The sequence below is a fragment of the Petaurus breviceps genome, unplaced genomic scaffold (assembly GCF_028583685.1).
Source record: "Petaurus breviceps papuanus isolate PSGF00001 unplaced genomic scaffold, PetGlider_PUasm1.0 208, whole genome shotgun sequence".
Taxonomy (NCBI): Eukaryota; Metazoa; Chordata; class Mammalia; order Diprotodontia; family Petauridae; genus Petaurus; species Petaurus breviceps.
This window is the reverse complement of record NW_027185852.1, coordinates 25,152,136-25,179,571: the sequence shown is the minus strand read 5'-3', so window position 1 is coordinate 25,179,571 and position 27,436 is coordinate 25,152,136. Positions and strand designations below refer to the sequence as shown.

At 39.0% G+C, this 27,436-nt stretch overlaps 1 long non-coding RNA gene across 1 annotated transcript; it reads left to right on the top strand.

The window, feature by feature from the left end:
- LOC138165201 (uncharacterized) lies at positions 1 to 26,785 on the top strand. The gene is made up of 4 exons (XR_011169305.1): positions 1 to 286; positions 15,807 to 15,887; positions 20,888 to 20,944; positions 26,547 to 26,785. It is a non-coding gene; the product is annotated as an uncharacterized lncRNA (long non-coding RNA).
- The last annotated feature ends 651 nt before the right edge of the window (positions 26,786 to 27,436 follow it).

The following is a 27,436-nucleotide window of genomic DNA, read 5'->3' as shown; positions in this document are numbered from 1 at the left end:
TGGGGGAGACCGCGGCTTCCTCCCCTTTTCCCCCACCCCCGGCTCGCTCCCTCCTTCCCTCCTTCCCAGCCTGGCCTCCCCTGTTCCCAGTCTCGGGGCTCCTCTTAGCCCGCCGCCCTTTGGAGAGTGCTGCCTTTTCTCGGGGACTTCTGCTTTTCTGCCCCCGACTCGGACCCCCAATCTCCCTCAGTCTCATCCCCCAGCACCAGCAGCGGCAGCGGCGGCGGGGCTGAGTGGCCGAAGCCTCTCCCCCCAACCCCCCGGTAACCTTGGAGGCGCCCTCGCAGTGAGTCTGTGCGGGGCCTGCGGGGGGGCGGGGGGAGGGGGGAGCGGCGAGAGAGGGGCAGGCGTTTCCTGGCTGCGGCCGCCAGGCGCCCGGGGACCGGCTTTCAGGGGCCAGCATCTCCCCACCTCCCCCCTAACTCCCCCTCCCGCCAGGCCAGGCTCCTCGTTCTCGGAATAGGGGGGGGGGCAGACAAGGGAGGGGGTTCGACCCGGCGGCGATCCAGCAGTATCGTGGCTATGACCTTGGGCCTCCGAGCTGGAGGAGGCTGGAGGGCAGCGTGGGAGAAGCGAGAGAGGCGACGGGGTGGAGAGGGGGGGCAGGAGGGCGGGCTTGTCCCGGGTCCCCATCGAGGTGAGCTGGCCCATAGGAGGGGGGAGGGAGTTCGAGGGAGAAGGTCAGCCGCAGGGAGCAGTGCGCTTTGCTGAGCCGAGCCCCAAGGAGCCGCACAGTGCCCTTGGTCCCCGAGAACTCCGGGGACCGACGGGCCGAGAGAGCTAGACAGCGATCGAAGGAAGGCAACTGTTGGAAGGCACCTGGGCAGGGCTGCCCTGCACAGGCTCCAGGACTCATTTACCCCCCTACCGCCTAGGTTAAGCATATGCACGGTCCTAAGAGTGCACATGAACAGTGCCTGACAAATCCTAGGCGCTTAATAAATGTTTGTAGAATCGAATTGAAGAGGCCATTCTCCCGAGCATCCGTAGAACTTAGAGCCAGAGGACTAAAGGGAAAATCGTCAGTGCGTTGGCGTTGGGTGGTGGTAGTAGTGGTGCTTTCTAACTGAAAAGACCCCCCCCCCCCTAATGGTGAGTGGGTCTTGCACACTCCCCCAGCGGCAGGCACGCTGACCCCGGAGCTGGACCTGGTCTGAGCACCAGGCGGGGCAGACTTCTCAGGCCGGGCTGCGAGCCTCAGGTGCCGGGGAGCGGGCTCTGGGGGCTTCCGGGCTCCCCTGGTCTTCCCAGCCTCGGCCCAGCCGTCTCGTCCCTGTCTCCGGGGCAAGAGAGAACCGCAGCGGCAGCCGCCGCCCCCACAGCCGGCTCGGCACCTGCGAAAGCCGGAGAGGAGCTCGCGGAGCAGCAGTCTGTAAAATGGCTTCTGAGGCATGCAGAGGGACAGAGATTGCGGGCAAAGGGGGAGAGAGAGAAAGAGAGTCAGAAAAGGCACCTCGGCCCTCCCGGTACTTTACGTTCATTTAGGTCCTTCTCTTTTCCCCTCCACCTCACTCGAGCAAGAGTTTTAGGACAGGCCAGGGCAACGGCTCCATAGACGGCCCCCCAACCCCCCCCCCCCGCCTTCTCCTGCCCCCACCTCCTAAAAACCCGCTGTCAGCCAAAAATATCAGTTCTTTGGGGGAGGAAGTAACAAGCCGCCAATCCTTATTCCAACTGCATTTCTCTGCTCCGTTAGCACTGTTGGTCAAATTGCTTCAGAGGAGAAATTATTAGCCAGGATTTTAAGGCATGTCATTGACAAAGTTAACTAAAATGTTGTTAATGCCCCCAAACCCGTTAACACTTAACACACTGGTATTTGAAAAATATATTCCACTGTCCTGGATAGATTTGGGGAGGCCAGATGGTGAGCAAAGTCTGCTCTTTCTTGCCTCAGTGCTCCGTCAACACCCAAGGGACTTGGAAGAGAAACCTTAGGGGACAGACAGTCTCCCTTGCCCCTGGAAGCCGTAGCAAGTACTCTGACTTCTGTGCCATTTCAGTAATCTGACTTCGGGTGTGTAAACTTAGTGATGAGGCCAAGCTTTTTCAAGACTTAGATTTTAATTTAGACGTTGAACCAACTTCTACATCTGAGTCCACAATAAAACACGCCCCTCCTCTCCTCCCCCGAAGAAGCAGGCTGACAACCAGCACTGGCCAGAGCCTAAGCTTAGGCACTCCCTGGGAAAGGGGCCTCGGAGCGGCCCAAGGAGTTCACACGAGTGCGCAGCAAGAATTAGCCCATTATTTGGCTAATTTCTGTGTAGATTGTAATAGTACCTCTCTGAGCGACAGTCTTAGGTTGCTTCAGGAGCCACTTGGGCCCTGTTCAGGGGCTGCGGTCCTTCCCTTAAGGCACTTCTATTAAAAAGGGCCCCAGCTCCCCAAGCAGCATCTTTGTGAATGCCTTCACTGCCCACTCAGCCACTTCAAACCAAACCACCCAAAAGGACCATTTGAAACATTTTTTAAAATATGCGTTTCTATTTTTGTCATAACACTGAGCAGGTTGGAAGGAACTTAGCCTCAGACATGACTAGAAGAAATAATCTAAAAATGAATAAATATATTGTGGTTTTCTGCTGATTCAAGATGCAGTGAAATCACCTCAAGTTATAACAAAAATATTATCACATGGGAACAAATTATTAAATTAAGCAGCTTATTAATGATTAACAATAGGACAATCTTCATCAATACTCAAGCAAATAATGCTGTATACTATGGTATCTAAATTTTAAATGAGAGATAATAGCTAACAGTATAAAATACAGCTGAAGACACAAAGAAAATTATCTCCTTTTTAAAATTAAAGTACAGTTATTTAATATATTTTAAATAAAATCATAATTATTTTATAGCACATTAATTTTATCTCCCATAGTATTATTTAATTTTTACTTCTCTTTCTCCCTACATAACCAAAAATGCTCTTCTGATTAATGTGAGTCATCATAATTCTCTATTTTCTTGTCTCCACACTGTAAGCAATGAACAAGCAAAATACCTAAGGGAAACATGTTTTCCAGCTTTATAAAAACATTCTGGACCCTACAGATTTCCATTTCCATGATGTATAAATATTACTTCAATTTTAGAGACATATTTATTTATGGAAAAAGTAGTTATTATCACTTCTGTTTAAATTCCATAGTGGGCCTATGTGAGGTGGAGGGAAGCACATAGTGCCTTGTCTTATTTTCATAAAAATTACATGGGGAAAAAATCTCTGTGAACTTTATAATATAGCAACTCACAAACTAATATGTTTAATAGAAATTATACAAAAATGTCCTGAAATACTGAAGAGCATAACACATGTTAAAAAAGGTTAGACATAGGAGTAAGAACAGTAAATTTCATCTCTGATCTTTGGCAAAATCATTTGCTATTTATTAACTTCTCAAATCAGGATATGACTTGTAATTTTTGCCTTGCAAGACTAATAGGAAATTAATTTATTAAGGTCTGTAAGAGACATGGGAAAAAAAGAAAATGCCATAAAAAGCCAAAGCAATATTATTATTTTATATATTTAAAAAGCAAATCATCCTCTCTGAGGTTGAACGTCTGCTGGAATATACCTTCCTTATTGGAATTATATTTCAGATGATCATTTTTTAATTGCTAATTTCCCTCACTAAGTCCAAAAGCTCCCCTGTATCCCTTCAGTCTAAAAGCATGCAATTGATGTGCAACAAATGACAAAATAACACTATTTACCACTCTTTCATGTCATTTAAAACAAAACCCTTTCCTTTGGTAAATCCAAGCAAAGAGCAAAAATAAATTTGTTACATATATGGGTATATATTATATATAGTTTAAAATTTTACCAATTTAATTCAACATTGCTTTTGAGTTGCCAAATTATGGTTTTTGCTACAGTGATAAACTATTTCTCCCATACACAAGTTCATTTTCCTTTCTGATCCAAGTAAAAGAAGATTAAATAATAGATAAGAATAATTCCCATTTCTAAAGCCCTTTAAGGTTTACAGAGTATTTGCCTCACTTTGTCAGGTTCTTTAACTTAAATTGATTTAATGGACTCCAATGGTCTTAGCTAGATATGCTGTTTTATAGATTTTTCCAAGTAGTGTAAGCTCTTCTAGATGGTCAGTGTGTATATAGGTACAATAAGTTCCTAGATAACAATTTTTTCTCTCCCTTTCCCAATTGGAAACCCCAAGGAAAATGAGGAAACCATTTTTTTAAATTGAAGTCCATCATGTTTGCTGCTAGAAGCTAATGTTTTTCAATTTACTAAAGTTTTCACTTGGCCTTTTCAGTAAAATAGATTGAAGGGGGCTCCCTAGCTATCTTCAAGCTAATCTTCAAGATTTGGTAAGCAAAATAATAATGATAATAACAATAATAATAATTTGTAAGCTTTTGCAAAAATGTTATGATAATATTGAAGACATTACTTATGAATGCTGTGGTACTTTGAAACTACTGAATTGTGAGATATGCTAGATTATTAGTAATAAGCCACAAAAAGACAATGTGGAAGAGGAAAAGTAAGTAAAAATTGAAAAATACTTTGTGTCAAAAACAAAACAAAGTATTTGCCTCCCAATAGCCCCAAGGAAGGTAATGAAAATAATGCGAATTGAAGAGCATGAACCAGAGACCACAGCTGACATGATAGTGTTTCTAGTTCTAGCCTGACTACTGTTTCAAAATCCTCCTTGTGAGAAATACATGTAAAAGGCAATGACCAATTAGTTCAATAATATTTTAGTTATTAAAAATACAGCAATAAAAATAATAAGGAAAATGGTTCTTTTCACATGGGATGTTTAATATTAGTGTAAAAGGGTCTTTCATATCAATTAATCACAATGGGTCATTTGTTATTGTGATTGAAATCCAAAAACAAAAACAAAGCAAGTCACAACAACTTTAAAAAGGGGGAATCAGCATCTTTTTAATCATAATCAAAATAATATTTTAAAATTAATTTCTAGGTATTTTTAATTTTGCAGTTTTCAGCAAGGTTTCTTATCATTTTCATCTGGATACATTGCATATTTTTAATTTTCAGCTAAGGGAAAAGTTATGAAGGCCAGTGATTGTTTATTGTTATATGGGTGAAGTGTGTTTATGACACAGTTTATATGCAGATCAGAGATACTCCTTCAACATATCAGTGGCTAACTCAGAACCATCTTCAGATGGCAGAGAGATGGGGAGCCACCTTGGATACTAGCCCTTGGGGCTGATAAATGTAGGATTGAGGTGGGCATTATGCCAGTAAGTACAGAATGGATCATAGGCTGACTGACCAGGGTACTCTGGGCAATCAGCAAAGCATTGTACTAGCTGTAAATTGCCAATGGATGTCCAAACTTTTCTGTCTCTACTAAAAACAAAAAAAATAAAAAATCATGACCTTGCACTAAGGCAACAAAAAGAGGAGAAAATTGTTCATTGTACCTAGAGGGATACTATGAATAAACTACAGCCAAAAGCTAAACGTGGCAATAACAGAGACTGGTGAATAATAACAGTAAAACCAAGTTATGCTGTAGGTCAATGATCACCATATGACTCAATGTTTTGTTTTATTTTTTTTAATCACTAGCTTATTTATGAAGCTTTTAATTTTTTAATTCCAAAAATGCATCTATTTCTAAAAGGCTTCTGGGTTCATTTGTCACAAGTAGAATGCAAAAATTATACTTACATTAAAAGTAAGTAGCAAAAAAATATATAATTGTTTCACAATAAAAATACCGCCCCCCCCCCCAAAGTACTTTCGGTTCATCAGACCCTCCTGGAAGATCTTGCACCATACCCTCGGGGTAAGTCAGCAAATGAAGCTTTTGGCTGTTCAGCAGGGGAAAATAATTTTAAACATGAGTGCTTTCTAAGGAAAATATTCTGTCTCCAAATACCAAGATGAAAATCTAGCAATTTTTTGTGGTGGTATTCTTTTTCATCTGTCAATAAGAGAAATGATTTGAAGAAAGATGTAAGGTTAATTTTAATGATTATCAAAGATAGAGTTTTAATAGCTAATGTAAGTAAATTGGAGTTTAAATATATTTAAGTGAAACAAAAGGTTAAGTATGAGACTACTTTCACCCAATAATATAATGGATTATTTCAAGAAAAATAAACTCAAAATATATGTTTTAAAAACACCTCATGCCATAGAATAATGAAGCTATTACAACATTTGATAAAAAAAAATCTCCCTTGAGAACCATCTCAATTAAACTGAAAATGCAGAAAGTGACCAGATATATAATATGTTTATGTGTGTATATGTATATATATGTATGTATATACACACATATACATATTAAAATTACAAATCACAAATAAACATATATATACACACATATCTGTGTTTGTGTATGTGTATTATGTATGTATATGAAATTTGCCAGGAGTTTGACAGATTCTTCTCTAGACTTTTGGGAAACAAAACCTTTTATGTTGATGAGGAAAGGGAAATTCACAAGCCAGACTCTGGTCCCTGGGGCCATGAAAGTGTCCTTGAGCAGGTCACTCTACATCCCCTGGGCCTCATTTCCTCTTCTGTTAAAATAAGGGAGTTGCATTAAATCCCTTCCAGCTTTAATTACCTCTAATTTTTTTTCTTCCAAGTATTATGAACTCTAACTATGATCATAATCTACGTTATAGAGTGTCTGAAAATATTCTAATGTGACAATGTCCAGAAGATGGGCTACAGTTCAACATTGTGGTGTAAATAAAATCAAGTTCTGGGGCTGAGGTTTCACTTTTCCCATCAACCTTATCACTGGAAAACATTCTCTACAATTTGGGGATTTTAGCAATTATAGGTAATTCAATTTAGTGAATCAATCAGATGCAAATATAACTCAGGAAAAACAGTTCTAGAATCTAGGAAATATTAGAGTGATAAAGTAGCAGTGATCTATCATATATACTGACTGGCTTTAACTCAAAAAGTAAGATAGGAGTAATAATATTCAGTTTTATATATTGGCATTACAATCAGCATTGAAGTCAAATTGAAGAATAGCAGAATTTTTTTTTTTGCTATGAAAGTAATCTTTCATGTCAGCATATCAAAGTCCAACAGCCCCACAATAGTGAGGTACAGAATTTTCCAAGTGTATTGGGCTACCTATTATTTCTCTTTAGGGAAATATATACACATATATTTATGCCCACACATTTATGTTGTATGTATACACATTTATTCTATATACTCTCTATCTGCTATAGGGAGACTTTAACAGAAATTATACATAAGGGAAAAGAGTTCATTAAAATTTAAACTTCTAATGCCTAAGTATGATCCAGATTATTAGACTTCACAGTTAAAAGTCTAAGGTGGTTCAGGGTAGATGTGTATATATATATATAGCATATATATTTCACTTTAATTCAGTAAGCATTGGACACTGTCCTAGGTGCTGGGGATTCAAAGATTTAAAAAAAGTACAGTCCCTCAATTAGCTTACATTCTATTGGTGAATTTAAGGAAGGAAAGATCATTAATGTCTGAGAGGATCAGGAAAGGCTTCAGGGAACATATAGCTTTAACTTTTTTTTTAAGATGAAAATTTGCCAAGTGAAGTTTTTTGTCATTTTAGAGTGTACCATGCTAAACTATGGCAGATCATCAAATAAATATTTGTTGACTTAAATTTGCTTGAATTTTGATTATCCTATAGGATATTAATTTATACAGAGAATCAATCTGGTGTGCAAGAAAGAGAACTGAGCCTAAACCAAGGTCCAAATTCAAGCTCAGCTATGTATTACCTATGTAACACTGGGCAAATCTTTTAATTTCCCTGGGCCTTAGTTTACAAATCTAAAAGATGGGTTTTAGATTATCTTTAAGGTTCTTTCCTGCTATTCAAAATTCTATTAAACTATATAGATGAAGGGTGTGCTTGGATGAATATTGATCAAAGTAGCACAAATTAGGGATGACCTGATGCCACAGAAAGAATGATAATTAAGGTACTATTGCATTACAGCATGATGGGAAACACAAACAAAATAGAATAGAATATCCCTGGCTCCAAGGAGCCAACAACCACCTACTCAGAGATAAGACCTATACACTTCAAATGACTAGAGAATAAGCAAGTACAAGGTAGTGTGATAGAACCATAAGGCAGTTTATTGGGGGGACATGCCATCAGAATGCCAATGTTATTCATTTGATTAACATTTGGTGGGAGACTTTATTCTCTGGTAAAACAAAAGAATAAGTCACTTATATTAAGAACAATAGAATGATAAATTTTCATATCTGGAAGAGGGCTCTTCAAGTATCTGCTCCAACCCTTACTTTAACCATGAAATCACCTTTATGATGTTGCTGCAAAGCTCCTGCTTTAAATTTAGTGATGGGGAACACCCTCACTCCTTCATCCTCCATCCTCCATCCAGAGGCAGTTCTTTCCACTTTGAGATGGCTCCATCCAATAACTAAGAAGATTTTCCTCACTTGGAGCCAAAAATTTTGCCTTTTTGCAACTTCCTCCCTCTGCTTCTAGTTCTTTCCCCTGGGGCCAAGCAGAACAAGGCTGATTCCTCTTCTGTAAGACAGCCTTTCAAATACTTAAAGACAGCTTTCAAGTCTACTTCCCCCCCTACTTCTCCGTTCCCAGTCTTCTCTTACTCAGTTCCTTTAATCAATTTCCATATAGCAGCATTTCGAGTTTCCTCCAATCTTGGTTACCCTCTTCAAGATGCGCTCCAGATTGTCAATGTCCAGCAAGTACTGGACATAACACTCCTAATGAGGGCAGAAAGTAATGAGTCTCCCATTTCTCTGTTTCTGGATTACATTTCTTATCAGGGAGTCTCATAGCCTTTGGGGTCATTGCATCTCACACTAGTGACTCACAAGTCGTTAAAACTTTAATTTTTTAAATTATGAATTTAAAGAGCATTTCTGTATACAAAGTAGAACACAAAAAGATTGCATATGAAATTGTAACTCTCTAGTTTATACTTCTTGCTTTAAAAAAAATATAATAAATTCCACATGCTATTTTCCAAGTTGTACCATTTGTCTGTGCTTCCTTCTAAATTTTTTTCTGTTCTCTTTGGTTTGTTTTAAATTTTTTTCAATAGTCCCTTTTTTTCCCCATGGAAACATGGGTAACAGTGGTAACTTCCTTTCTCCTCCCCAACTCCATTCCCCCCCCTCCCATTTAAAAATCAAGAGAAAACAGTGAATTTGACAAATAAGCTTAGTTAAGCAAAATGAAGCCACAGAGCCATGTCTAAAAATGTATGTCTCTGTATCTTGAGACTATCACTTCCGTATCAGGAGATTGGTAACATGATTCATTATAGTTCCTTTGGAGACATGGTTGGTTATTGCACTGATCAGAATTTATAAATTTTTCCAAGTTGCTTTTCTTTACAATGTTGTCCTTGTGTCTATAAATTGTTTCCCAGGTTCTGCTCACTCCATTCTGCATCAGTTCATACTACCTAAGAGTCTCTGGAATTTTCTCTTTTGTAATTTCTTAGGGAGACATTATTCCATTACATTCACATGCCAAATTTTGTTCAACAATTCCCTGGTTGATGGGCACTACCTTATGTTCTTATTCTTTTAATCCCCTTTTCAGGATCATGAACTTTATTTTGCTTTTGACTGCCTTTCACCTACTCCCCACATCCTGACTTGTTGCTGCTAATGAGTCTGAAAATTTTCTACACCAAACTGTCATGTATATATGTGCTCTGTCCTCCTTTGCCCATTTCAGATTAGTGAAATTCATTTGATACCTCTCCCCACTTCCACCGTTTCCTCCATTACTTGGCTACTCTTCTTCCTACACACTCTGATTATGAGAAAGAGCAAATTCTGCTCTTTTCCTCCTCATTTCTACTCTAATATATTTCTTTTATGCTTTCTTCTCTTTTCCCCTCTTAAAGTGCTCAGAATAGAAACAATTCACCACTAAGACCTGGCCTTAACTCCTTCCATACCATTCAAACACATTAAGGTTTTGAAGCAACACTTATTTTTTTTTTCTCCTCATATTAGAAAGTAAGCACCACATAGACATATAGCTCCCCTTGCAATTGCTCAAATTGCTTTCTGGGTTTCTGTCTCTTGTATTTGTATTTTCAAGTTCCTACTCAAGTCCAATCAAAATTTAAAAATTCTTAAAAGTCTTCTATTCTATTAAAGATTCATTTTTATTCCACTACAGGATTATATTCAATTTTACAGTACAAATTGTTATTATAAACCTCTATCTTTTGCCATTTGGAATATTGCATTCCAAGCTCTCTTATCATAGAGGAAAAACTGTCTCTCTTAGAGGCAGCTAGGTTAGTATAGGGGAGAGATTGTTAGGCCTGGAATCAGGAAGACTTGAGTTCAAATCTGACCTCAGATACTTACTAGTTTTGTGACCCTGAACAAGTCACTTAACCTAAGCTGTACTTAGTACACTGCCTGGCACATAATAGGTACTATACAAATGCCTATTCCCTTTTCTTCCCCTCATGTACAGGAGAAATTGCCAGGTTTTGTGTGATACTGATTATGGTTCCTTGGTACTTGAATTCTTTCTGAATTCTTGCTATCTATCTATCTATCTATCTATATATAATTTTTTTTTTCATGGAAGCTCTGGATCTTTTTTTTTTAATTTTTTTTTTTTTTATTTTAAGCAATCGGGGTTAAGTAACTTGCTCAAGGCTACACGGCCATTTATTTCTGGGTGTGGTGCTGAGTGTCTGGGCCCGGGATTCGATCTCCAGGTTGTCCCAACACTGGAGCCGGTGCTCTTACTCGCTGAACCACCTGGCCACCCCTAAGCAATTGGGGTTAAGTAACTTGCTCAAGGTTACACGGCCAGGTGTTTCTGGGTGGGTGCTAAGTGTCTGAGCCTGGGATTCGATCTCCAGGTCTTCTCAACACTGGAGCCGGTGCTCTTACTTGCTGTGCTACCTGGCCGCCCCTGGAAGCTCTGGATCTTGACCATTACATTTGCAGGTCTTTTCCTTTTGGGGTTTCAGGAAGTTCATTCAGGAAATGATCAATCTTCATTTTGCTATCTGGTTGTAATAGATCTAAACCATTTTCATTTATGAGTTCTTGATATATCAAGAAATTTTATTATGGTTTTACAGTATTTCTTAAATTATCTCCTCTAGACCTATTTTCTAGGTTTGTTGTTTTTGACATCAGTCATCTTACATTTTCTTCTATTTTTTTGTTGATTCTGTTTTATTTCTTGCTGACTTATGTCAGTCAATAAATATTGATTAAGCTCCTACTACTATGTACCAAGTGATAAGAACTGAGCATACAAAGAAAGGTAAAAGACAGTTTCTGCCCTCAAGAAGCTCACTAGTCTAATGGGGGAAACAACTTCAGATATAGAAAAGACAAATTTTGAAACAGAAGGAAAGGACTATAATTAAGAAGATTGGGAAAGGTTTCTTGCAGAAGGTGGGATTTTAACTGGAACCGGGGAAGTCAGGAGGAAGAGAGAGCATTCTATGCAATGGCAAAAGCCAGGGAAAATGCCCAGAGAAAGAGAGAAGACAGCTAGGATTGTGAAGTACTTTGAATACCAAAGGAGTTAATATTTTACCCTGGATATAAAAGGGAGCCACTGATCAGAAATATGCTTTAAGTAGATCTTTTTGACAGCTGGGTGGACAATGGACAGGAGTGGGGAGATGCTTAGGGAGATTAACCACTAGGCAATAGCAATAGTTCCTATATGAGTTGATAAGGGCCATCACTAGGGTAATGGAAGCATCAGAAAAGAGGAGATGCATATAAGACATATTGCACAGGTAAAATCACTCGACTTTGGTCACAGATTAGATATGGTGGAGAGAGAGATTGAGTAATCTGGGGAAGACACCTAGGCTGCAAGCCTGACTGAATGAGAGGATGGTGGTACCCTCAATAGTAATAGGGAAGGGGCAGCTAGTGACCCAATGAATAGGGCACTGGCCCTGGACTCAGGAGGACCTGAAACCCTGGGCAAGTCACTTAACCCCAATTACCTCCCAAAAAACAAGCAAAATAGTCATAGGAAAGTTAGGAAGAAGGGAGAGTTTGACGGAAAAGATGAGTTCAGTTTTGGACATGGTTGCATTTAAGAAGTCTATAAGACATCCAATTTGAGATGTTCAGTAGGCAATTGGAAATGTGGCTATGAAGGTTAGGTTAGGGCAGGATAATAAATCTGAGAATCATGAGCATAAAGATGACAATTGAATTCATGGAAATTGATGAGATCATCAAGTGAAATAGTATATAGAGAGAAGAGGGCCCAGGCCAGAGCCCTGGGGGCACCATGACCTGGATGAAAATCTAGCAAAGGAGATTGAGAAGGATTGATCAGAGAGGTAGGAGGAAAGCCAGGAGAAAGGGGTGTCCTGAAAACCCAGAGAGAAGAGAATATCAAGGAGAACATGGTGACTGACATTGTCAAAGGCTTCAGAGAGGTTGTGAAGGATGAAGGTCAAGAAAAGGCCATTAGATTTGATAATTAAGAGATCATGGATTTCTGTCTGATCAATATCAGTTTTCAGGGAGTCTCTACTTGGAAAAGCATACTGCTTTTCTATTCTAAGTTATTCTATATCCCTTTCCATCCTTTTTCTGCAGTGCTTTTCTTTAATTAAAAAAAAATTCCTTGCTTCATTTCTTCTAGGTAGTCATGTAGTCCTTGTAGAAATTCCATTTTCCCCTCTGATTCCTTGCTTTCAGTCCTTATTCCTTTTCTCCCCCAATTCCTTTAACCAGTTCTCATATAACAGCGATTCTAGTTTCCATGTTGGATTTTGGGGATCTCTAGATCTAGAATAATTTTTTATATAGGTTGTTTTCTTTTTTGGTAGATTCATCTCTTCAGTTTTTGTTCATGAATTAGGTCTTTTCCAGGACGAGACTCAGCCTTCTTCTGTACTTTTGAGAGAGGTGGTAGGTTCTACCTAGACTTGCCCTACATCACACAGATTCCTGTACTAATCTCAACCTTCTGGTGTTTTTGGATTTTTGAGGTTCAGAATTATGGGTTTTCAAAGTACTCACTGGTGTCTAAAGACAGAGTACTTGGGACTCTGTGGTCCCTAGCACCACCTATATAGTTCAGTGGATTGAGCATGGGGTTTGAAGTCAGGAAGACCTGAGTTCACTGGCCTCAGACACATACTAGTTGTGTGACCCTGGGCAAGTCATTTAACCTCTTCTAACTCAGTTTTCTCAATTGTAAAATAGAGACATTCGTACCTTCTTATAAGGGTTGTTGCAAATGTTATTGTGAGAATCAAAAGAGACATTTGTAAAGCACTTAACACGATGCTTGGCATTTAGTAGCCACTTGATAAATATTGGTTCCCTCTTGACTCAGAGTAATTCTGGTCCGAGTGATACTTTACCTGCTCTGGTCACTGCTGCTTCTTATTGCTTCCAAGGCCCACTCTGTGAGTTTCTGCCCTGAGTCTTTCTCAGGGATCCCTCCACTCTTTGTCTGCCTACATATACCTTTGCAGGCAATATTTATCTCCACTGGGTTGTCAGGTGGCTACAATGAGTTTGTTTGCTTCTTTTTATTTTTATTTTTTTGCTTTTGGAAGGGCAATTGGGGTTAAGTGACTTGCCCAAAGTCACACAGCTAGTAAGTGTGTAAGTGTCTGAGTCCGGATTTGAACTCAGGTCCTCCTGACTCCAGGACCCGTGCTCTATTCATTGAGCCACCTAGCTGCCCCAAGTTTGTTTGCTTCTGTTGGCATTGGCAGCCCCCTGTCATATTGCTCATCAATTTCTGTCTGACTTTGGTGCAATTATGGAATGGAGGTGGTCACTGTAGTTTCTCATTGGATTTCTTTCTTTTTTTTTTTAAAGCAATTGGGGTTAAGTAACTTGCTCAAGGTTACATGGCCAGTTATTTTTGTGTAGGTGCCAAGTATCTGAGACCAGAACCAATCTTGGGTCTCCCGACTCTGGGGCCGGTGCTCTTACTCACTGTGCCACCTGGCCGCCCCTCTCATTGGATTTCTTAATCATTATTCAGCCTGGCACAAATATCAGGTTTTTGTTGGAGCAGGGGTGGGGGTGCTGGAAGGTCTGCTTTTGTCCAAGAAGCTATCTTGGTCAGAAGCTCAGACAATTACAATTCCAGGTCTGGACAACTTGGAAGTTTTTGAACCCAAGGGTAGGACTTGACATGTGTCCCTATAAAATATCATTGTGTTAGGTCCAGCTTCATCATTCCAACCTGTTGAGACCTTTTTGGATCCCGATTCTGTTATCTGCACTGGTCAGACCACATCTGGAATTTTGCTTTCAGCTCTGGGAGCCACAATTCAAGTACACTGATAGCAGGAAAGCAATGCCACTCGAGCACTCCCTTCTAGGTGTCCCCCAGATTTGTGTCACCTACAAATTTGATGACCATTCATCATGCTCATACAAGTCTTTATTCAAGTCATTGGATAGAAGTTGGCCAATGACAAGTCCCTATAACACTCTGCTATAGACCTAGCTCCGAGAGAACCTCAACCCATTAATTACCCACTGTTTGGGTCTACTTGTGCAACCAGTTCATACTCTATAGAATTAATTAAAACTTAACCCTGTCCATATCTCACTATCTTTTCCACAGGGATACTAGGAGGGAATTTATCAAAAGCCTTATTGAAATCCAAATATCTTGAGTCAACAGCATTGAACAGAATCATAGCAATCTGTGGTTCACGGCTCCCACTGTTTCTTTTTTATCTTTTTCTTTTTTTTTGCTTTTTGGAAGGGGGAAGGTAGGGCAATTGGGGTTAAGTGACTTGCTCAAGGTCACATAGCTAATTTTGTGTTAAGTGTCTGAGGCTGGATTTGAACTCAGGTCCTCCTGATTCCAGGGCAGGTGCTCTATTCACTATGTCACATAACCACCCCAGTCTCCTTGTTTCTTAAGTATGTAGCAGAAGCACAGAACTTAGGAGCTGAAAGGGACCTCAAGAGGTTCATTTAGTTTAATTTCTATGGGGAAAAAAAATCTCATTAGAACAGGCCTGAAAAATTGGCCATCTAGCATACTACTAGAAAAGAAAAACCCACTTTTTAACAGGGAAAACCATTCTCCTTTTAGAGAGCTCTAGTTATAAAGCTTGCCCCACACCACCCCATCCCTTAAATCAAGCTTACATTTGACTCTGCAATTTCCACTCATTGCTGCTAGTTATGTTCCCTTGGGCCAAGTTGAACAAATCTGATCCCTCCTCCATATCACAGTCTTTTAGCTATTCAAAGACAATGGTCGTGGCCATACTGTGTCCTTTCTTCTCAATGTTTCCTTCAACCAGTCTTCATAGGTCACGGACTTGAGGCCCTTTATCATCCTGATTGCCTTTGCTTGATTATTCTCCAGGTTTTCAGTGTCTTTAAACTATGGTTCTCCAAGATTACTTTACTTTTGATGTGAATATCACCTCCCTAATTCTGGAAACTCTCTTCATGTAACCTAAGATTGCACTAGTTTTAAGTTTAGGGAATACCATATCACACTTTAGTATTGTCCATTAAAGTCCTCAGATCTTTTTCAGAAAAATGGCTCTTATCATGCTTCCCTAATCTTGTATTTGACTTGTTGATTTCTTGAACCCAAAGTATATGTCATACAAGAGAAATTGTGTCACTGTCAGAAAATGTCATATAAAACAAATGTATGAAAAGGTATTCCAAAATGGAATTTTGGTCTCTGTAATTCATATCAGAAGAAAGAATAGAAGAGACCAATACTGCATCAAATTAAATGGAGGAATTAAAGACACTTTCTGTTCTGTTACAGAAAATTTGGAAACCTATGAACCAGAAGACTAGACAGAGAGACAGAGGAAGAGAGAAGCTCTCCAAGGTGCCTGTGGCCTAGGTAACACATATACTAGTATATTAAAATAATTAATCAATCAGTAAACATTCATCATTTGCTATGTGCCAGGCATTGTGCAAAGCCTATGAATATTGAAAGAGGTAAAAGGTAGTTTCTGCTCTTAATCTAATGGGGAAGATAACAAACAAATATATACTAACAAGATATGAAGAGAATAAATAGAAGGCAGCTAGGTGGTGCAGTGAATAGAGCACTGAGGATCTGAGTTGAAATCGCTTCAGATACTTCACACTTACTATTCGTGTGACCTTGGGCAAGTCACTTAACCCCAATTGCCCTGCCTTTCCCCCTCCAAAAAAAAAAGACCAAAAAAAGAAAATAAATAGGAAATAATGAAGAGAAGGAAGGTACTGCACAGCAATGAGTCTGTCCTCCTGCAATCACTCTGACAACTGTAATTTTGTTTTAGTTGTCTCTGCCAATCTGATTGATCTGAAGTAGAACCTCAGTGCATTTTTCTTGTAATTAGTAATTTAGAGCATTTTTTCATATGATTGTTGATAATTTCCATTCTTTCTTTTAAGAATTACTTCAATAACCTGTTTGTTCTTTTTAAAAATATTTTTATTTAAAGTTTTGAGTTCCAAGTTGTATCCCTCCCTTCCTCTCTTCTCCTCCCCTCCCCCAGATGGAAAGCACTCAGGTTATACATATGCGATTATGTAAAACATTTCCATATTAGTCATTTTGTAGAATACTCAATTAAAGAAAAATGAAAGAAAGTGAAAATTACCTACTTTAATCTGTATTCAGTCAATATCACTTCTTTCTCTGGAGGAGCATAGTCTACTTCCTCATCAGTCCTTTGGGATTGTCTTGGATCACTGTATTGCTTAGAATAGCTAAGTCATTCACAGTTCTTCATCAAACAATATCGTCATTGTGTACAATGTTCTCCTGGTTCTATTCACTTCACTATGCATCAGTGTAACATGTAAACAAGATATATACAGTGTAAATGGAAAGTAAGACAAATACTAGGGGTCATTTTAGGAAAGAGATTAACAACTCAGCATGCAGCCTTCCTTCCATACTCTCCCATCTTCTTCATCAGTTTGCTCCCACCATCATCTCTGTTTTCTTTTATCTTCATGCTCTGCCCATCTAGTGGCTCCATTTCTCCTGCCTATAAACATGTCCATGTCTCCTCCATTCTTAAAAATATCCTCCATTGTTCCTATCATCCACACTGGTTATCATGCCACAGCTCTTTACCCCTTTTTGGTTAAACTACTTGACAAGGACATCTACAGTAGGGGCCACCATTTTCACTCTCTCCCTCCTCATCCTCTGGGATCCCTTAGGTTCCCTGGCTTTCTTCAACACTCTGCTCAAATCCCACCTTCTATAGGACCCTTTTCCTGGTCCCTCAAATGCTAATTCCTCCCTTGGAGACTACTTTCCATCTACTCTGTATATATCTTATATATACATAGTTATTCGTTTGTTGCTGTTCCTATTAGAATGTAAGTTCCTTGATGGTAAGAGCTGTGTTTTTGCCTTCCTTTGTAAGAAGGCAATAATAAATAGATAAACAATAAAAAAATAAATAAAACTTAATAAATGCTTTTTGACTAACTGACAACTGCAGGGGTCAGGGAAGACTTCTGGTGGGACTTGACTCCTGAGTGGCTTTGAAGGAAAGCTAAGACTTCCAAGAGGTTAGGGTGAGGAGTGAGTGAGTATCATCCATGAGAGATGTCTTGTGTGGATGTGCAGAGTTGGTACATATAGATAATATTAGGTCATATGGAACTGACTATTCCTTATAGCACATGATAAAATAGAAATTTCTTCCCCCAAAGCTCATGAAGTACAAATATTATTCATATTTTGTATATGAGGAGACCAAGGTGCAGAGAGGCTAAATCACATACTCAAGGTCACATAATTAAGTGGCAGAGCTAAGATTCAAACTCCCATCTTCTGGTGCCTAGTTCTAAGCTCTTTCTACTATTTCATCAGATTTACTAATAAATCCCAAATCCGCAATTCAAACAGGTAGTTGAGAGATATTAGTCACATCCTCCCAAGGCCCCATTTTTGGAAGAGGAAGCTACAGCTTAACTTTAAACCAGAGTCCCCAGTACAGCATCCAAATCCTTGAAATGGCAGTGATAATGTTTCTCAAAGCTTCAGTTCCTCCTCTTAGTACAAAAGCACAACCATGTGGGTCCCCTAGAGAAGCAGAAACAGGGAAAAGATTCCCTTCTGCAAAGGGGAGGCTTCAGAACCACACAGAGGGACCCTAAAAGGGGAAGAATCACTATTCCCTTGACCACTATTCACTTGACCCCTCTACAATTCAATTTAATTAAATTACATTGAAGAAATTCTTTTAAAAGAATCTGCATATAAATTCCTGAACTCCATGCAGGGGATTGATTGGTCTGAACCTATGATTTCATCCAAATAAGGAACTCCCCACATGGAAACTCCTGTTACCAATGCAGATAGGCAAACTGTTTTGTAACTTAAAATCCTAAAAAAATTACCCAGGGTTCCCATAAGCTAAGTGATCTTTCCAGGGCCACACAACTAGGACATGTCAGTGGCCAAACTTGAATCGGGGTTTTCCTATGTGTATATCCCCAAAACTAAACAGCTTATGTCCTCAAGGAACTACCATGTTAATGGAAGGTTACAACATGTTCACAAATCATAGGTAAATACAGGGTCATTTGAGGAGGGAGAGAGAGTTTGGGTCTATTGGATCTCCAAGTTCTCAATATAGCCTATGATTTGAGGGTCCCCTCTATGGCATCCTGTGTCCCACTGTGTGATCTGGAGGTGTGAGATCTAGGAAATGGTGCTACCACAAAACAGAATCGAGGATATGAGGGAGACAGATTGAGGGAAGTCTCCCTTATGTACACTTAAACTAAAGGGTTGAATAAGGACAGATGTGAACAACATGGAGCATGGGTAGGGAAGAAACTCATGGTCTTATAGAAGGAACTGGGAGTGTTTAGCTTGGAGAAGGGACAAGTTAGTGGGTTATGATAGATATCATCTTGTATTTGAAGGACTGTCATGTAAAAGAAGGATGAGCCTTGTTCTGTTTGGTTCCAGAAAGAAGAAACAGAAACCATGGGGGTTAGGCACATTTAGGTTTGACATAGGGAATAACAGCGGCAGCTAGGTGATTCAGTGGATAGAGCACTGGGCCTGGAGTCAGAAATATCTGAGTTCAAATTTGACCTCAGACCCTTACTAGCTATGTAACCCTGGGCAAGTCACTTCACCCTGTTTGCCTCAGTTCTTCATCTGTAAAATGGGGAGACACTAGAGAAGGAAATGGCAAACCAATATAGTATCTTCTCCAAGAAAACCCTGTGGATAACATTCTTGAGGTTACATAGAGTTGGCCACAAACAACAAAAGTAAGGAAAAATCCTAAGAATAAGAGCTATCCCAAGTGAGATGAGCTGCCAAGGTAGGCAGCAGGTGCCTCCTCACGGGAGGTTTTCAGGTAGAGGATTGGTGACCATGTGTCAGGGATGCTGAAGAAAAGATTGGTGCTGGATGATTTCTAAGGTCTTTTCCAACTTTAAGACTCTGTGAAGGCCATTAAGACTGATGCTACTGATTGACAGTTACTGTGGACAAGTCACTTCATTTCTTTCTAGACTATTTTCTCATCTATAAAGTGGCAATGCCTCTTTAAAAGTGGAGATAGTATGTCCACTGCAGGATTGATATGAGAAAGAGAGGTATGTAAAGTACTTTACCAACTTGAAAACGTTATGTCAGTATCAGCTCTTATTATTATGAATGAAGAATGAGCATCAGCTTGAGTGTATGAGCAGAATATCACCACCTCTCACACACACACCCCCTACCTGTTTAATTTTGGCATGTCAGCATACTTCCAGACTTAGATCTCTGCCCAACTAAGTTATGGGTATGAAACAAAGAGTATAAGTATAAAAAGCATAAGAGAATAGGATGGAGAGAAACACACAATTAACAATGATAACTAGGAATGGGAGTGGCATGAACTCATCCATAAAACAGAAGAGCATAGAAAAATGTATTAGAATACAGAATACAACAATATGTTCTATACAAGAAATACACTTGAAACAGAAAGGTGTACCCATAGTTAAAATGAAAGGTGGGAGTAAAATCAATTATGCTTTAGCTGAAGCAAAAAAAAAAAGGCAAATTGACATAGTTGACCAAAAAAAGGAAAAAGACAAATTCTAGAGGCTGTGAAAATAAACAGGTACATTGTCCAGGGTCACAAAGCTAGAGAATGTCTGCGTTTAGATTTTAATTCATTCTTCCTGATATCAAGTCCAATATTCTATCCATAGTACGGCCTCAGTACAGCCTAAGATTTTGGTTCATTCCTGCCATTGTAGTAAACAATTCTAGATTCTGTATATGCCGGCAAGTAAATGTGTTACAGACTTTTAGAGTGGAATGCTTTGTATCAACTATTCCACAGTAGTAAATAGAGTAATTGGTTGTTGTCCTTCATTTTCTAACAGGACTGAAATGACATCACTGGGTTAGAGTCAAGTTTCAGTGTGTGAAACTGTGGCTGATCAGACCAATATGAACTCAGAATGCTCTACCACAGGTCGGGCACAAATAGTCTGTGTGAACATTTGGGGTGGGTAATACTTGTTTCTAAAATGCTAAGTCTGGCTGACTAATTGGTAGACCAAAAAAAAAATGAGGGAAAGCACATTATTGGGGGCTTGTGAGCTATAGCATGAAAAAAGACAGCCTCCTAATCCCTCAGAGCTTACTCAGTCTTTCTATGGGAACCCAAAATGTCAGTTTGAGTGAGAGTAGGGAGAATAACCCCAGAAAAATGTCAAAATTGACTCCTGACTTTTGGCATCATCATTAAAGTAACAGTCATGGCTGACCAATCCCTAGCACCCCACCACACAGAGTAGTCCGCCCCTCCCCTCTCACTCAATGCTGTCCGGTGACCTGGCATCATTAGCATCTTCCTCTTCTAGGTGGAGCTTCCAGATCCTGCACACAGATTGTTAAAATTGACAAGATAACATTCACAGGTAGGTCAAGGTGCTATGAAGGAACATGTGCTAACAAAGAAAAGTTATCAGAAAGTAGAATGGCTAATTTGGGAGGAAACTGATTTCTTTTCATTGAATATCAAGTAAAGATTAAATGGCCACTTGTTAAGTATGTTATAGAAGGAATTTTTTTCAGTTATGGGTTTGGCTAGATGGCCAATAAACCAATTTATATACCTGAAATCTTATGATACTACAAAAGGGCCCTTGTATCAAAGTAACGTATATTATGTGCTTTGAAGATGTCACAGTGATAAATAAATGTCAGTTATTATTTTTCCCTCTTCCCAAATGACCACTCTTCAAGACTTTGATGATAGTCTTAAAGAATCTCACCCCTGTCCAACCATATCTGGGGTATTTTGTTCAGTTCTGGGCACTGTCATTTGACATTGATAAACTAGAGGTCCAAAGTAGACCACTTAGAATGCTGAACAGCTTTGAGTCTATGCCATTATAAGGCTGAAGGAACTGGGAATGTTTAGTGTGGAGAAGAGCTAGAGGATGTGTACCAGGGGAGGAATAGGTCTCAGACTCATACAAAGGATACCCTCAAACCCACACTGGGACATTGAAACAAGGACAGGTGCCAACTGGCAGCTTTGTCACTCGCTACCCAGTCCCAGGTCACAGATACAGGGTGGAATGAAAAGGGGACTGGTACAAGAGAGTGGTGTTCCCCAGAAAGGAAGTTCTAGGTGTTTCTAGATGGATATTCTAGGAGGAGGTTCAGAAAGCAGTAGTGGTATCATTCAGACGTCAGGCAGAAAGCAGGGTCTCATTTCCGATGTCTAGCTTAGCCCAAAGAGGAATAATCAAGGTAGGAATCTCAGACCAAAGGGGAGCCTACAGTTCTGCTCTGAGCCAACAGAGTTTTCCAGTTGGCTGATGGATCAGAGTCCACTAACAGTCTATTACTCTTACCCAGACCCAAACTCAGGTCAGAAACTTGTAGAGCTCAGCCTAGGGTGGAGGTAGGGAGTTAGAAAAAGCAATAATTAGATAGAACTATAGATCATTTTGAGAGCACTGAGAGCCTGCAAGTTCCTGGACTGTCCCCAATATCCTGGAGTATTACAACATTCAATACTCCCAAGAAAACAGCAAAAGGATCAACCCAGACTTTCCCTCTAGAAGTAGAGCCCAATATCAAGTCCAAAGTCAAGAAGTGGCCTAGAACAATGGTCAAACAAAAAAACTCACCACTATGAACTATTATGGTGGCAGGGATACTCAAGACAAATGCAGAAGAGAGTAACTCCAAAACACCTACAGGCATCACCACAGAAAAACCGTAACTTGGGCACAAACTCAGCTAGAATTCCTGGAAGAAATGAAGCAAAAGTTTTGAAGAAGAGTTTAAAAACATTTTTTATAAAAGAAATGCAAATGCTTAAAGAAAAAATTGAAAAATAAATGACAACTATGGAAGAAAGAATTGGAAAGAAGATGATTTGCTTGGCATAGGAGGAATAAAACCTTGGTCAAGCAACAAATGTCCTAAAAATTCAGATGACCTAACAAAAACCAATGACTCCACGAGGCAACAAGAAATATTAAAACTAAGTCTAAAAGCTGAAAAAAATAGAAGAAAACCTAAGGTGTCTCATAGCAAAACCAAGTAGGAAAACAAATTACTGGGGAAAATTCAAGAATCATTGGACTGGCTGAACACTACAACCAGAGTTCTAGATATCCTCTTTCAAGAAATGTTAAAAGAAAACTGTCTAGATCTTTTAGAACCAGAGGGTAAAGTGTAAATAGAAAGAATTCACCAGTAAATTCTTGAAAGATACTCCCAAATGAAAACTCTTAGGAAGTTCCATAGCCAAAATCCAGAGTTTCCATGTCAAAGAAAAAATACTGCAAAACAGTCAGAAAGAAAGAATTCAAGTACCAAGGAACCATGGTAAGGATCACACATAATTTAGCAGCTACCACTATAAAGAAGCCTTGAAATATGATATTCCAGAAGGCAAAGGACATAGGCTTACAGCCAAGAATAACTTACCCAGCAAAATGGAATATAATGCTTCTGAGGGAAAAATGGACTTTTAATGAAATAGAGAAATCCCAAGCATTCCTGATGAAAAGACCAGAGTTTCAGAGCAACTTTAAAATACAAACATAGAAGTGAAGAGAGACATAAAACGGTAAACACGAGTGAGCAAAGATAAAGGACTAAACAAGAATAAACTGCTTACATTCAAATATGCGAGATAATACATGTGTGCCCTCTGAACCCTATCATCATAAGGTTTCATAGAGGGAGTCCAATTAGACAAGGACTGAGAGTAGTTCTCTTATGCCTTGATGATCTTAAGAATGGAAAGAGAAGAAAAGGTATACATGTGGTGTGGGAAAGGAGGGAAAGGAAGGCCAGGGGAAATCATTTTGCATAATCGAGGTACACAAGTAGTATCTATACAAAAAAGGAGGTGGGGGAAGGGAGCAGCTGACAGTTGGACCTCACCCTTATCTGAACTGGGCAAAAGAGGGAGTAATGCTATATACAACTCTGTGTCTGTGTGTGTGTGTGTGTGTACAGAAATATATTTAACTCAACAATGAAAAAAGAGGAAAGGGGGAGAAGGGTTTAGGGGGAATTTAAATAGATTAAGGGAGAGATTAATCCTGAGCAAAACAAAAGTGAAGGCTGTATACAAATATTTATAGTTTCTTTTGAGATGGAAAAGAATAGGAATTAGAAGGGGTGTCCATCAACTGGGGAATGGATGAACAAGTTATGATATATAAATGTGATGAAATGCTATTATGCTGAATTCTAATCAGAGTAATCATTAACTGGTACTCCAGAGGTCTAATGATGAAACATGTCACTCACTTCCTGATAAAGAGGTGAAAGACTCAGAATGCAGAGACTTTTACTTTGATTGACTATACATGTGTATAACAGGTCTTGTTTTTCATATGTTCTTAATGGGGCGGCAGAGTAAAAAGGCTAATATTTGAAAATAAAATAAAATTTAATTTTTTTAAGGGCCATAATGTGGGAGCAGCTAGGTGATACAATGGATAGAGCACCAGCTCTGGAGTTGGGAGGACCTGAGTTCAATCCAACCTCAGACACTTACTAACTGTGTGACTCTGGGCAAGTTGCTAACGCTGATTGTCTATCCCCCTCATTTCCCCACCCCCCACTACCCACCACTGGTCCAAAGGATATCATGTAAAAGAGAGAATAGACCTGTTCAGCTCAGTCCAAGTGGGCAGAACTAGAATGGATGGAAGTTGTAAAAAAACTCATTTAGGCTTCTTAAAAGAGGGAACTTCTCAGTAATTAGAACTAACTAAAAGTGTAATGAGTTACCTTGGAAGTAATGAGTTCTCCCTCACCAGGAGTCTTCAAGCAGAATCTGAATGACCACTTGCTGGGTAAATTGCAATGGAGATTCTTTTTCAGACAGAAGCTGAACTAGAGATGGCCATGAAGGTCCACCCTAACTCATCATCATCTATATCTCATTCACTATATATAGGCATCTTCCAGGACTCTGTCCCAGATCTTCATATCTTCTTATTCCAGGCTCTCTTGTGACCTCATCAACTTCCATGAGTTCAACTATTACCTTTATGCAGATGACTCACAAGTCTATATATTGCCCCTCATCTCTTTCCTTAGATCTAGTTCTACATCACCAGCTACCTCTTGGATACCTCCACCTGGATGTCTCTATTACTATCTCAAACTCAAAACATCAAAAACAGTCCTCATTATCTTTGCTCCTAAACCCATTCCTCCTTATTTCCCTATTTCTGTCAAGAATACCATTACTGAGTACCAATTGCTATCCCGAGGAATCAGGGGCTCTTTCTGGGTAAGGACCAGAGCACAGACCAAGACAGCAGTGACCACACCACATCATACCACCTTAGAGGCATCAAAAACTTCCAAACTCCTATAACTAGCTCTGAAAATAGCAGTGCAGAAAAGTCTGAAGTTTAACACAGAGCCTCTCCCCCACCACACCTGGAACAGAGTTCAACATTAGAATAAAGTTCTGAATTAAGAAGTAGAGTGTGAAAATTAGCAAACAAAAACAAACAAACAAGAACCCGATCATAAAAATCTACTGTGGTGATAGGGAAGATTAAGACACAAACTCAAAAGAAGATGATAAAGTCAAAAGAGCTACAGGCAAAGTCTCCAAGAAAAAATGTGAATTGGACACCAAGAATTTCTGGAAGAGTTAAAAGCTGATTTTCAAACTCAAGAGTGTTAGAGGAAAAATTAGGTAAAGAAATGAAAATAAATGAAGAAAACTGTAAAAAGACAATTGGCATCTTGGTAAAAGAGGCACCAAAAATACTGAAGAAAATAACACCTTAAAATACAAAACTGACTAATGGAAAAGGAGGTACAAAATCTCACTGAAGAAAAGAATTCCTTAAAAATTAGAACTGGAGAAGTAGAAAATGATGAATTCACAAGACACCAAGAAATAATAAAACAAAGTCAAAAGAATTTTTAAAAATAGAAGAAAATGTGAAATATCTCTTTGGGGGAAAAAGTGACCTAGAAAATATATTGAAGAGATAATTTAAGAATTATTGGATTATTTGAAAGTCATGATCAAAGTAAGAGCCTGGACATTGTACTTCAAGAAACTAATAAGGAAAACTGCCCCAATATCTAGACCTAGAGGGTAAAATCAAAATGGAAAGAATCCACCAATCACCATCTGAAATTGGTCCCAAAACAAAAATTACCAGGAATATTTTAGCCAAATTCTATAGCTCCCAGATCAAAGAGAAAATATTCCAAGCAGCAAGAAAGAAACAATTCAGGTACCATGGAGTCATAGTCAGGATCTCACAATATTTAGTTGCTTCCATGTTATAAGAGCAGAGGGCTTGAGATATGATATTCCAGAAGGCAGAAAAGCTGGGATCCCAACCAAGAACAACCTACCCAAGAAAAACAGAGTTTAATCCTTCAAGGGGAAAAAATGGATATTTAATAAAATAGAGGACTTTCAAGCATTCCTGATAAGTCCAGAACTGAATAGAAAATTTGACTTTCAGATACAAGGTTCAAGAGAAGCATAAAAAAGAAGATTTTGAATATGAATATGAATTCATACAAAGTGAAATGAGTAGAGCCAGGAGGACATTTTACCATAACAGTAATATTGTAGGGGTGATCCACTGTGAAAGACTTAGCACTTTGATCAGGATATTGATCTAAGACAATTCCAAAAGACCCATGATGAAAAATGTTATCCACTTCCAGAGACAGAATTGATGGACTCTGAGTACAGATATAGGCATATTTTTTAAAGCTTTATTTTTATTGTTTTATTTGTATGTGTTTTCTTTTGCAACATGGCTAATATGAAAATATGTTTGTCATGCCATCACATGTATAATGGAAATCAAAGTGCTTGCCTCCTCAGGGAGAGAATTTGGAACTCAAGATATTTGATTTATTAAAATTCCTTTATATGTCATTGAGAAATATTTAATGAAATATCTCTTAAAATTAGTTTCCAAAAAAGGATACTATATCTTTTTTAGTCATCCATTTCCCATCTGACTACCCTCCTTTGGACTTCTTTAGGATTGAAGGCATCTCACCAGCCTGCAAGATCACCTCAGCCCTGGTATTCATACCTCATCAATACTCTCTGCCCCTGAAATCCCTCTGATTGGAGAGTGGAACAAAGAGCATGTAATATCAACAACAAAGTATAAAAAATTTGACAATAAAACTCAACGTAAAAATCAGAAAAGTTCATCGGTAATGACATGGGCTCTTTGGGGTATCTGCTAAGCTTCCCGGGTCCCTTTCAAACTCTTAGAGCAACTTTCTGTCACTAATTCCTTGACTCTATCCCGGTGTGGATAGTGTTGCTTTCTTATATTAGTTTTGGGACAGTGTCTGAATCATCCAATTACATATTGTAGTTTATTTTGACCTTATCCCAGTGATTCTTTCCATGCATCTCACACTTACTTTATTTTTTTTAAGGTCATTTATAATCACATATGGCATAGAGCATTTAATCAGATTCAAAAATGGGTAAAGAAAGTAGAATTATCATTAACAATCATAGACTATTCATTCCATGCATTCTCCACATGCTGCCCAGGTTTTTCTCATCTCCCAGACAGGGGATGAGAGCTAATTTACAGATTTTTTCATTTCTTGCTCATTTCCATCTAGGGGCTAAGCAAAGACAAATTACGTGTCTGTTTTCACCTTATGCAAGGAAAGATAAAGCTTCCATGTAGTTTGGTTCCACGATGATAAGGGCAGCAGTTGGGTGAAAATAAATGGGAGCAAGAATAGAATTAATATTGTAATTGGAGTATATTGCAAACCACTTATTCAGAAAGAATATATAAGAATATTATATTATATATAATATATTATAATAATATATTATATTATTATATATTATATAAAAGAATAATATATTATAAAAATATGAGAAATTAAGGAAACCA